This window comes from Podarcis melisellensis, assembly GCF_964234715.1.
Source record: "Podarcis melisellensis genome assembly, chromosome: 3".
Taxonomy (NCBI): domain Eukaryota; kingdom Metazoa; phylum Chordata; class Lepidosauria; order Squamata; family Lacertidae; genus Podarcis; species Podarcis melisellensis.
In genome coordinates, this window is record NC_138530.1 from 92,984,496 (window position 1) to 92,996,057 (window position 11,562).

At 49.8% G+C, this 11,562-nt stretch overlaps 1 pseudogene across 1 annotated transcript; it reads right to left on the reverse strand.

The window, feature by feature from the left end:
• Positions 1-9,563: 9,563 nt before the first annotated feature.
• Positions 9,564-11,042, reverse strand: LOC309366676 (growth factor receptor-bound protein 2 pseudogene; annotated as a pseudogene). Its single transcript has one exon. The product of its transcript is annotated as a growth factor receptor-bound protein 2 pseudogene (transcript).
• Between the last annotated feature and the right edge of the window lie 520 nt (positions 11,043-11,562).

Here is an 11,562-nt window from a genome sequence, read left to right on the forward strand (position 1 = left end):
GTCCCGCGCATCGGGCGGCAGGCTACAGTCCGCAGCATGGGGAACCCTCTGTTTCAGGGCGCCCCACGCGCCCACCGGGTGCGCAAGGCTTGCCAACACGAGCGCGGAGCATGGGGCGTCCTCCGAAGGGCGCCCCGTGCTCCGTGCTGCCGGCTGCCGCCCGCAAGCCTTGCGCTCTCGGGGGGAGATCCCCCGGGTGCGCAAGGCTGGCCAACACCAGCGCGGAGCATGGGGCGTCCTCCGAAGGGCGCCCCGTGCTCCGTGCTGCCAGCTGCCGCCCGCAAGCCTTGCGCTCTCGGGGGGAGATCCCCCGGGTGCGCAAGGCTTGCAGACACCAGCGCGGAGCACGGCCGGCCTGCCGAAGCGAGCGGCGATGGGATGTGGGAGGGAGCTCGCTCGCCGCCCCGCGTGTGCTCGCCTGTATGGGACTGCTGCATATTCCTGCATTGCAGGGGGTTGAAATAGATGGTCTTCAGCGTCCCTCCCAACCCTACAATTCTCTGATTTATGAACATAGGATGTCACGAACTCTACTGCCCCAGCTAAACAGACTGCTTCTCTGTAGTGGTGAAAACAATAGTCTCCTGACGAAGAGTCTCTGGCACAGAAAGCTCACCCTGCACATTTTTTCAGGTCCAAGCTGGTACAGAATTGGCCATGTGCTTTTAGAAAAATCAAGAACAAGCTCGTCATCTTGCCCCAGTTTAATTATTTTACATGTCACAAGACCAGCCTCGGGAGTCTTCGTGTTGAGGCAACTGGCCTTCAGTTTTTTGATGTGTTGATTTAAACAATATCTGAGTGTTTTAGCTCACTTCCCACCAGTGTCTCACAAGATTTCACCTGCAAAGCCCCCGAGGTGTAGAAACAAAGCCCCCTGCCCAATAAAACAGAACAAAGGTGTGTATGGTTGGGATGGAGGAGGCTTGCTCATGTTCTGCCAGCCTGCAATGTGACCAGTCTTCTCAGTTGTGGTCACATCCATACCCAGAGTGATTGAGAAGAGCTCTCTCTGCCAGGTACAACCTGCATCAGAGTTACAGGAATCAGCAAGAGGCCAGGTAACTTCCCCAAGAGCGTGTATATGGCTAAAGAGGCAAGAATTGTCCCTGGCCAGGCTGTTGTGCTCTCAACCCTTAAATGAGAGGTGGAGAAGCCACGGCTTTCCAGGTGTCCCTGGACTATCCAGTCCTACAATCCCAGACCACACTGGCCATGCCAGCTGGGGCTGGTAGGAGTTGGAGTCTAACGAGGGTTGATGGGCACCAACTCCTCGCACCCAATGCAGAGAGAGAGGCGGATGGAACCGTTTTACCTTTACCATAACAAAGAGCCCATGGCACTAGTCCTGAAGATGCGAATACTGCGAAGTGTGTGGGGGGTGCATGCCATGCAAACAAGGCTTCATCAGAGTTGGCAAAGGGACCTTCTGTCTTTCCTACTAACAAACTAATGGCAAAGCATCTCCCCTGCCCATTGACTCCGTTCCAAATTAAAAGCCTCCTGACCACGTGACCCTTAGCCCTGATGGGGTTTAGGCGACAGCTGGAGGCTCCTGACTCCGAAGGCTTCGGCGCTCTCCGCCTCCTCCTCCTCCTCCCTTTTGCGTAGGAGGGGCGGGGGCGGCTCCCCCTCCCTCCAGGCCCCTCCCCCGGCGCCCTGCTTAAGGGCCGGGGTCCGAGCGCCCTTAAAGGGACAGGCTGCGGAAGAGGACTTTGGTGGGACGCCAAGCTCTCGGCTGGGGAGCAGGGAAGAGCGTGGGCTCGAGGCGCGGCGGGTAGCAGAGCATGGCAGGAGCGGCGGGAAGAAGGAGGGGAGGTGGGCAGCCGAAGGGCACAGGCGAGCTCCTGCCGGCTGGAGCTTGGGGAGAAGAAGGGAGGCAGCGGCGGCTGAGCGGCGGGGGAGCACGGGAGGGCTCCTCCGGCCACTCCGCCGATTAGCTCGCAGGTGTGTTCCGTGCGGGGATCCGTCTGGCTTCTCCCGGCCGGTCCAACCCTGGGTGCGTGCTGGGGGCTTTAGAGCCGACGAGGCACCCTCTGCCTCTTCGGGCCGCCTATGGGCGCCGCACGTGGGGACACCTCAGTCTTCCGACGGCGCCGCTTCTTTAAAGGAGAGGTTGCCCTGCGCGTCGTTTCTGGGGAAGGGGCGCGATCGAGAGGCGGACCAAGGCCACCGGGCGAGCGGAGGCCAAGGCTTCCCCCGCCCCAGCCCCGCGCTCACCGCCGCCGCTGCCCTGCCTCTCGGCCGCCCGACTCGCCCGCCTCCCTCCCACGGCACACCCGGCAATGTATCGCGGCACACTAGTGTGCCGCGGAACACCGGTTGGGAAACACTGGTTTACAGCCTCAAAATAAAAGAGGAAAAAAGCCTCTTCTCTTTACTCCCCTTCCAGCCTTTTCCATTGCTCTTGACTTTTTTAACCTTAGGAAGAAGATATGGCTCAAGTTTACTATGGGAGGCACATGGTTTTATTTTACTATTTGCCTAAGCTTAATCTGTAGGGTCAGTGTAACCTTGCTCTTAGCCTGTAATTCCCTTTTTACGACTTTGAGAATTGTTTTCTGCTATAAATCAAGGGGCCCCTTGTCCAGGAGAATAAACATCTTGCCAAGGCAGCTGGTTTGCCTGGCATGAAACATTTGAAAATCTTTAGGCTCATTTTAAAATACAGATCCTGATTAATATATAAGCTTTGATAAAAATGCAGGCTATGATTAGATGCCTCAATTCTACAGGAGGTATTTCATCCATCGACTTGTTTACAATGCTGAGCACAATCCACATTCAGTAGCTTTATCATCTGTCCTCAGGGTCGGTCCAGAGCATTTTGCTAACTGAGGCGGAGCAGCAAATAGCACCCTCCCAAGATGCATTGTACCCCTGAAATACAAAGCACTGGTTTTAAAGGATTGTGTGGGATCCACAACAAAATGTTGCCCTGTGGAGTACTCCAGTTTGTGGTACCAGTCCAGCAGCCAGCCATGCTTTCTTTCATTCCCTCTCTCCCATAGTTTTCTATCTCTCTCTCACACACACACACCACAGACCAAACCGCTTCTGCTGCACAGAACACTGTGACAAGTGCCAGAGCATACAGAAACACCGTTTACCTTTCCGCTGCAGCCAGGGAGCGAGTGGCGCTGTAGTCTAAACCACTGAGCCTCTTGGGCAGGGGTCAGCAATCTTCTTCAGCAGGCCACTGTCCCTCAGACCTTGTGGGGGGCCGGACTATATTTTGGAGGAAAAAAATGAACCAATTCCTATGCCCCACAAATAACCCAGAGATGCATTTTAAATAAAAGGACACATTCTACTCATGTAAAAACACCAGGCAGACCCCACAAGTAACCCAGAAATGCATTTTAAATAAAAGGACACATTCTATTCATGTAAAAACACGCTGATTCTTGGATTGTCCGCGGGCCGGATTTTGAAGGCAATTGGGCCAGATCCAGCCCCTGGGCCTTAGTTTGCCTACCCATGCTCTTGGGCCTGCCAATCAGAAGGTCAGCAGTTCAAGTCAGCGCAACGGGGTGAGCTCCAGTTGCTCTGTCTCAGCTCCTGCCAACCTAGCAGTCCGAAAGCATACCAGTGCAAATAGTCCACTGTGGCAGGAAGTTAAACGGCATTTCTGTGCACTCTGGCACTCATCACAGTGTCCCATTGCGCCAGAAGCGGTTTAGTCATGCTGGCCCCATGACCCAGAAAGCTGTCTGCGGACAAACAAGTGAGATGAGCACCACACCCCATAGTCAAATTTGATTGGACTTAGCTGTCCAGGGGTCCATTACCTTTACCTTGTTAACAGTAGCTTAATTCCACACCCCACCCCAAGCCAAGTCAGAAGTGATGGAAGAGTTCAGTAAGCCTGCCTTATCTCCATTAAGGGTTGAGTATGTGTGATTAGAGTTGCCAACTATGCCTCCTGCTCCTCATACCCTTAACAGCAACTCCATATTGAGGAATTAGCAAGCAGAGCATTTCAGAGTACAGAGTAAAGCATTTATTACCTGCTAATGTCTGCACGGTCAAGCTGCTGTTAAAGTCCGATTATTTTCCTGGTGTGTGTGTATGTGTATTGCTCAGGGAACTGAAATGCCATTGTGCCCATGTTGTCTAGGCCACAAGTTCAAATTCAGCTCAAAGCCTCTATTGTTCCATTACTTTTCCATCACAGGCGACAAATGACTCAGTCGGTCTCCATATTGATGATGGGATGAATGCAAGGCCCATAAACCTCTGCAGCATGGAGTGACAGGCATGTTTGACTCCAGGACACAAAGTTGGCATTGACTGACATCGACCCTTCTTCTATAGGTGACCCTCCTCCTAGACACGGCTATGACAAGAGCCTTTGAAAATGAGAATTGCTGAGCAGCTCAAAATCCAAGATGGATAAAATGTTAAAATTGCAGTGCAGAAAGGGGGGAGGGAAGAATAGAGACACGCACCGAAATTAATGGCACTTAAGTTAGTTCTGTCTCGCTTGCCCATTGATTTTTGTGTGTGTGTGTGCTGGGTTGTAGCTTCAATGCACTCTGTCAGCAGAACCAAGAGAGCATCATTACCTTCTTCTTTTCCTTTTGCAAGAAGGGGCGATTGTCGTTTATATTGGGCAAAATCCAGCCTGAGGTAAACGCCATTAAGTCAAACTGATTCCAACAGAAGAGAACCTGCTGCCAGGGCACCATATTAAGGTTACCAGATTTTTTTCAATGAAACCGGAGACACTTTTCAACTTCAATGGATTTTGTATGAGGACTGATTTGTGGAAACGGGGACGTCTGGTAACCTCTTACACCATATACACTCGGTGGCATGTCAGCGGTTCGAATCCTCACGACGGGGTGAGCTCCCGTTGCTCAGTCCCTGCTCCTGCCAACCTAGCAGTTTGAAAGTATGTCAAAGTGCAAGTAGATAAATAGGTACCGCTCCGGTGGGAAGGTAAACGGCATTTCCATGCACTGCTCTGGTTCACCAGAAGCAGTTTAGTCATGCTGGCTATATGACCCAGAAGCTGTCTGTGGACGAACGCCGGCTCACTCGGCCAGTAAAGCGAGATGAGCACCACAACCCCAGAGTTGTCTGTGACTGGACTTAACGGTCAGGGGTCCCTTTACTGCTGTGGATTTTCATCGAATGGTGGCCCTTCCCTATCATCAGCCCCAGCCAGCGAGGTCAATAATTAGGGGTGGCCAATTCGGCCCTTGCCTTATTATCATCAGACTCAAATTTAAACAATAACCTTAAATGCAGAAATTTTGTAATTTTATTCCTATTATCAGCAGCCTGTTTAACAATAGCCCAGTACTAGAAACAACCTATAGAAATCCCCATTGAAATCTGGTTAAATAGTATTTGGAATGTAGCTCTTGCGGGACACCTTACAGTGGTACCTCGGATTAAGAACTTAATTTGTTCTGGAGGTCCGTTCTTACCCTGAAACTGTTCTTAACCTGAGGTACCACTTTAGTTAATGGGGCCTCCCGCTGCCACCACACAATTTCTGTTCTCATCCTGAAACAAAGTTCTTAACCTGAGGTACTTTCTGGGTTAGCAGAGTCTGTAACCTGAAGCATCTGTAACCCGAGGTACCACTGTACTTGCCACAGAAGGGTAATTAAAGGCACTTCAAGGACACTTTTGGCGAGACTTGGCTTCCCTTCTTTTCCTTAATAAATGAGACAGAAGCATGTTTCATTCCACCCACAATGCAAATATCTCTGTGGAGAGGATACTTGAATTGATAATGCATAAATAAAACATATTGCCTGTGTACTGTGTATCGCATATGAAACTTAATAGACTGTACCACTGGACAAGTTACTGCTGTTATATGTTGCTATTGCATTTACATGAAAACCAATAAAAATATTTGGTGGGAAATAATTTGGGGTGGTCGGAGTTGTGTGATCCAGCAAGGCCTAGAGGGATGTAAGTTAGCAATTCCTGATTTAATTTCACCTCCTTTTGTACTGGCTGGATTCTTTTGCCTTTAAGAGTTCAATGACTAGAGGCTTGTCTACCGTTTACTGTGTTCCTGCAGCTGTTTGTTTCCTATTTAATTTGTGCAGTCCACACGCCGTTACTCTCAAACACCACCAGTCTTGATGTTTCCCACCTGTAAATTTAGGTTTACCCAATATGGGGATAATCGGATAAATTGGGAGAAATCAGGTTCCAAAATGCTCCACCCCGAGTTGCATGCTGTGCTGCTGTAGTGCTGATATTCATGTCCATACAGTTCCAGTGGGCATCTGCACTAGCTTCTTGCACATGGCCACAAGCAGTAAAAGAACAAAACAAACTGATCTGAAATCATTTCATAGAATTGGAAGGGACCGCAAAGGGCCATTTAGTCCAACCCCCTGCAAGGCAGCCCAGCCAGATGGGTGAGGTATAAAGGCAATGCAACCCAGCCAGATGTGGGTGGGGTATAAATAATAAAATTTATTATTATTAATTATTATTATTAGCCATCCAACCTCTGCTTAAAAACCTCCAAGGAAGAAGAGTCCTCCGCCTCTTGTGGAAATCTGTTCCACTGTCCAACAGCTCTTACAGTCCAATTCAAATTCAGTAATAAATTCTCCACTAGGTTTCTCCCTGGAGTAAGCTTCTCATCCCCAGCTGAAATGAGATGCCTTTCTGGAAGAAGGCAGAGAGGGAAAGCTGCTGACACAAGCAGTCCTACTCACTCCATGCTGGCACTCCCCATGTCTGTCTCATGCTGACTCACTCTCTGCAGTGACATTATGATGAGTGATCCGAAAGGCTCGTGTCTCCTCCGTACGGAACGCCCTTCGGAACGAGAGTGCCGTTATTCTCGGCCAGCTAAGCCTCCTTTTCCCAGTGGCCCTGGGAGATTAATTCCCTGCCCTAGTTTTGGTCCTCTTGCACAACCGGCAGGGCTGCCTGCACGCTAGGCGGAAGCTGTTGTCTGACTGTATTTTTTGCATCTGCTGCGTCATAATATTATGGCTCAGTTCACTTCCAGTTATCTGTGTCAGGCGTCCAAATGAGTGGATTTCAAACCTCTGGGGCTTTGCCTGATGCTGAAAAGGTACATACAGATGTACCTGCAAGCAAAAGTACGTGTGGGTTTTTCTGCTGTGGGGTGAGAATCATGTTCTCCCCTGTTCCCCGGTCCTCAAAAAAGACATCTGTATAAAATCTAACCTCCACATAAGCTTTCAGCAAGTAAATCAGAATGAGTGCTCAACAAACAGGCTGCCTGGAAGGAACCAATTTCTCTGCTGCCACCATTTCAAAGGATTGCATGTGCCTAAACATTATATTTTTAAATGGCCATAGAACAGGCATGGGCAAACTTGGCCCTCCAGATGTTTTGGGACTACAACACCCATCATCCCTAGCTAACAGGATCAGTGGTCAGGAGTGATGGGAGTTGTAGTCTCAAAACATCTGGAGGGCCGAATTTGCCTATGCCTGCCATAGAGAAAGACAGGCAGAGTACTTTGCTTTGCCTACCCTACAAAAGCACTTTGCACTCAAGTAAAAGGAGCCAAAGCAGCTTTGAGCATGCATGGTCTGCTCTGCCACAAACATACCGGGGACAAGTTTGTGCTAGCAGTATTTTGCAGTGTGTAAAAGCCCTGGAAGAAAGGGGAATGGGGAACTCTTAAGAACTGAATGGGATGTATAACAGCCTTGAACTGTTACCCCCTCACAATAGGACACAAATTACTAAAACACGAAGGTCTGCTTGCTTCTCTTGAGCCACAAAACAAGTGGAGATATCCACAGCAATGCTATTGCCCGACTGCCCTCTGGGGTATTACTCTTGAAACTGTACGCTTTTAAATTGTTAACAGATCTGCCTGCAATAAAGCATATTAATTATACTCGAGTGAATCCACAGAGAGGCGTAACCACACCACATCCCTAGGCTGTTTGCAAAGCTTCAGTCAGAAACTGGGAGTCAGCACATGGATCAGACCGTCTGAACATTTTTATCAAAGAGCCAGAGGCAGGGAGGCCTCTTCTGCACTTGATGAGCCATGCACTTGGCCGAGATATATTTGAACAACTTCACAAAGTATTTACAAAGCGTCATTCATGGACTGGGGAAGAAGCAGAGATCCAGTCAGATTCTGTACTTTTGAAAGCTTTAAAGCAAATACCTATGGAAAGAAACTGCAGCTGCCAAGTAGTTACAACATCGTACATGAAACCCCAGAAGGCGAAATTCATTTCCCTTTAAAAGCGGGGGGTGGGGGGGCAGCACCAATTCAAATGAGAAAAAGACAAGGAGGCAAACCCCAAAAGTTCCCAGCAGGGTGTAACTCCACCTCCAGACCCATCAGCTGACCTTACCCAGTGGCAGGCAGGCAGGCAGGGTTTAGGGGGGAAATAGCCTCATGGTCCAACCATCTTGGTCTGTGGGCTGAAGGTTCCCCACCCATTTTTAAAAAGTAAAACATTCAACAATATTGTTTTCTTTCAGGGCAGGAGACATTCATGTGCAGAAAGTGAAATGTTGCTTTTGTGAGGAAAAGTGGGTCTTATGTGAAAACATCCCAACTGCAATCATGTAATTTAGAGGGGGGGAAAATACCCATCCACTCCTGCAATCCTGTGGTCCCTGTGGTTTTTGTGGGTATATTCTGCAATATTCCATTAATAAAATAATAGTGAGTTGGTGTTGGATTTCTACTGGCCCATCCACACACCATTCTGCTTTAGCAGTTGTTCTGCAATGCTTCCCCCAATATTTCTCCAGGGTCTGTGTTCTAAATTACCCACTTGATGGTCAGATGGGAAAGAGTTCTCACCAGCCCTTCTTAGCACAGAAGTAATTTTACTTTGCTGCTGGGAAACCCAGCCAGCCTCATGAGATCTCCATCATTATATGCTCTAGCTATGTTTTCTCCCATTTCAATGCTCCTAGCTGTCCAGTAAACCACGAATTGCTGGCTGCTGAGAATACAAGAGCCTAGAAGTGATGGTGACCCCAACTAATAAGTCACCCACCTATTCCGCATGAGAATAATGAATGAAAAGAGGCTGCCTGAATGTAAAGAAAATGCCCAAGCTGTTTTACATTGCCTCTGCTGCAAGGAAACACTCTGCTCAAATAGGCCTCTTTTTCACAAATAGCCAATCCATACGGAAGAGATTTCGCCATTCTCCACTTGGTCATAAAGATCAGATACTTACAAAACGTTTTATGAAGTACCATCTGGTCAATTTATTTCATGCTAAAACTTGCGTTTCTCTCCATCACCCGCTAAAAAGAATTTACACAAATCAGGGGACAACAAAACCTGAAAAGCTCTGGACCGCCTTCTGAAACTTTTAAAAACAACACAGCTTTGTGGAAAAAATAAATAAATACCAGAATGTGTTCAACCACAAATTGAAGGAGAGAGGAAACAATTGTCCTTGTGGTTGATCTGGCTATTGTCCAAAATGTCTCAAAACAGCCCTGTGACCTGGCAGAGCGGGCGAGCAAAGGGGAGCCCCTCTCTCTCCACCTTTCTCACCTCTAATCCTTTCAGAGCAGCTCACAATGGACTTTAAAAGAAGACTGAAAACGCAGGAGTCCAATGAATTGGTGCCAGTTAAGACTTGTGTGTGTGTGTGTGTGTGTGTGTGTGTTTAAGCCAGGGGGTGGGGAATCTGTTTGCTTCCCCTTTCCTCCAGAGGAAGCCCACCTACAACTCCCTTCAGCCCCCAGCCAGCATCCCCCATGGTCAGAGCTGATGGGAGGTGGAAGGCCAAGTGAATCCCCTCTCCCGCACACCAGCATCCCCACCACCGGTGCTACACCCATCCCATTTCACTGGGGCCACGAAGTTGTGGGGCAGCATGCCCCTCCGCCCTTCGCAGGTTCCTTTCCACCAGTTGGGGTCCGAATCGTCCAGGATCCGAATGACATCTCCACGTCGGAAGCCCAGCTCGCACGTCATTTGAGGCCGGAAGTCAAAGAGCGCCCGCACGTAGGTCGGGTACCGAGGGCCCTGCTCCATGTCCCGCAGGAGGATGACTCTGTCCCGGGAGATGGAGGTCGTCCGATGGTGCTGCACCAGCTCGTTCAGAGAGTTGAAGGCGGCCGCGCCGAGGTAGTAGTGCCCGCTCAAGTCTCGGAAGACCCTGAAGTGCTGCACGTCGGGCCCCGTCTTGACCGAGAGCGAGAAGCCGCCCGGAGCGCTCTCGCTCTCGCGGATCATGAACGCGCCGTCGAAGCTCTGCCTGGCCAACGCCTCGTCGGCGATGTCCCGCGGGAGCTTGCCCCAAAACCAGGGGTGGGGCTTGAAGGCGATGCGGTTCTCGGGGATGAGGCCCTCCCGCCCGCCCCGCTCCGCGTTGGCCCAGCGAGGCTCGGAATCTCGCTCCAAGACCTTCAGGAGGTCGCCCCGTCGGAAGCTGAGCTCGTCCCAGTTGCGGGGTTGGAAATCGTACTGGGCTACGGCTTCCATCCTCTGGAAGAAGAAGGTTGCCCCACTACGAAGCTGCTCCCCCTTTCTCCGACGGCGCTAGGGTGGCCTGGCTTAAGGCGCTCTCAGGGTTCCCGGGTGCAATCGCGCGCCAACCCCGCGCCTTCCGCACGCAATCCGGTCTCAAGGCGTGCGGCTGTTTTGGAAGAAGATGGGGGCTCTGGGGGAGGGTTTTTAAAACCCTTTCCTCTGCTAATCATCTTTCCCACCCTCCACTGCCACACATCCTCCCCCAAGCTGGGATGGTGGAAAAGGCGGAATGGAGAAAAACCTTCTAAAGAAAAGTCATGTAGTAGCAGTAGTAATAAATAATGACAGGGGTTACATACACACGAGGATATTTTAGAAGGAAATCTCTGCATTATCCACATTTTTATTAACCCTGATTATGCTCTTCTTTTTCTTTTTCTGTACAAAAACATAAATGCAACAATATATTTGTATAAAACTTTTCTGTCCTTTAGCAAGGCAATTCTGTGTGCATCCCCTCAACAGGCTCCGTCTGAATTCATGAGGATTTCCCACCAGCCAAGCTGGTTGCAGGATCACAGCCTAAAAAATTCTTGTCAGCAGGCCATGTGGCTGCAATCCTAAACACAGTTGTTGTAAGAGAGCCCTTATGTAGGTAGCAGGCCACCTTTTCTTCATAAAGGGATCCATTCCGATTCACCCATCTCTCCGGCTTTTCAACATCCCGGTTTGGGGTGGGTGGTGGGAGCAATTATTAACAGATGAAAGGGTTAAAACCCCTCTTAAAGAGCCCAGTGTTCTTTCAAGTAGCTGCCTGGGCGGGGCTGCCATGTAGTTTTGCTCTGAAAATTGATCATAATAGCTCTCAACCGGAGCCATACAAGATATTCCACAAGAAGGCCATAGAACCAGGATGCAAGAGTCTGAGTGGACCTCCAAGTGTTTGTGGACTACAACTCCCATCATCCCCTGACTGTTAGCCAGCATAAGCAATCCCCATTCTTGCTGTGATCAAGGTTGGGCAGATGCAGAAGACCAGAGGATCCTTGAAGCATGGTTCTGCAAAGGAAGGATTCCTTTCGAACACGGCCCCTCATGGAATTTTGGGTTGAACGAAATTAAAATAATGCTC